A 1,788-nucleotide genomic window follows, 5' to 3' on the forward strand; every position below is an offset into this window, starting at 1 on the left:
CGAGAAAGGGTAAGTGTTGGTGGCACCGGGGAATGTGAGGTGGAGGTGAGAGGATTGTGTTTGGATGTTTCTTGCCTAAAGAGTGAGACTTTTGAACTTGTGTGGTTCTTGTGGAATGTTGAGTAATAGAGAGAGAGAGAGGCTGTCTGGTTGGGCCTCACAAATGCCCACTTGTAAAAGACGAGAGAAGAAAAGATTTGGGAATTTTGTTCTATGGATGCGTAGTCAAAGAAGAGAATTAGATGCAATTCTTTAAGATCTTTTTCTATCTTTGTTGGGAATTAGATTTCAAATATCAGCTTGCTTGACACAAAGGGTTTTAAGTCTTATATAACATTGTTTGTATATTTAAATGATTTTATAATATGTGTAAAATTTGTCAGAATAATTTTTATAATGAAATAAAGAGAGTATGATTTAACGATATATTTTATATATAGTTTCTATATTATTTTAGTTTATCAAATTAATAAAAAATTCAGAATTTACCGAAATTTGAAACACATAATTCACGAAAAATAATAGGTTTGCTTTTATAATACTGCGATTATCTCTTCCGGTTAAGTATTTCAATCTCTAATTTCTATAGAACTAGACTGCTCTTCATATAATACTTTAAAACGATAATGATCGCATACATATATATAATTTGTAACCCGTAAATATTAACTTTTTTTGTTTTTTACCAAAACTCCTAGTTTTATAAGTATATAACATAAATTTGACCAAAAACTCGATTTCTTCATGTGTTCTATAAGGTAGGTGAAACTGGTTGGTTAGGTGACACCTTCAATAATATGACNTATAATTTTCAAAAACTATATATCTGTTTTCAAAAATACCAAAATTTTAAAATTGTCTGTTCCAAAATAATTAGTTACATGTCGCATCCATATCAAAATTAGTGAAAACTTAACATTTGAATTTATCTACTTATATTTTTTAATTTCCTATTTTTATCTAAAATTTATGACACTTTTTTTAAAAAAGTAAGGTTCTACTTAATGTAAAAAAAAAAACCAAATGACACGTTTGAGGATCTACTTAATGTAAAAAAAAAAAACACTCCTTCACTGGGTCAATCGATAAAATGGCTTCTCTTCGTATGAAAAGCTTAGCAAGGTTCAATCAGCTTCACTGATTCATTGGGAGCCGCTAATTTTGCCAGATCAAAAAGGCTTGGTTTAACAAATTAATTCGAGTACAAAAACATTATAACANAAAAAAATTGTTCAATATATTGATTTTCACTATTTGAATTACCTGTTTCAGTTTACATATACTATTTCTTGTCTTAATACCATAAATATACAGAAAATTTTCTCAAAATTTAATTATTATTTCTTTAAGTATATGTAGTAAATTAAATTAAATTAATTTAATTATTAGTTTTTGGCTAGGTAGTAATCCGTGCTACAGCACGGGACACAATATTCAAGTGTTGACTAAGAATTATATTAATCCAGGTTTGTAGCAAAGGTGCGTTATTTTCATATGATTATTTTTAAAATAAACCTAAATGTATTTACTTTGGAACAGGAAATACGTCCCGTCTTGTCCCATCTCCTCACATCCCAACTCATCCCCTCTTGTCTCATCTCATCCCGTCTCGTCTAATCCCGTCTCATTCCGTATCAATCATAATTTTTCGTCTTATGTTCGTTCTTTTTTCAATTATTACTCGCTACACAATGTTTACTAAAAGAGATTGGGTAAAAAATAAAAATGGGATACCAGAGTTCTTCGTTGAATATTTTTTTTATTTAGTTAGTTGAAATTATCAAAAAA

Source organism: Camelina sativa, chromosome 9 (assembly GCF_000633955.1).
Source record: "Camelina sativa cultivar DH55 chromosome 9, Cs, whole genome shotgun sequence".
Taxonomy (NCBI): domain Eukaryota; kingdom Viridiplantae; phylum Streptophyta; class Magnoliopsida; order Brassicales; family Brassicaceae; genus Camelina; species Camelina sativa.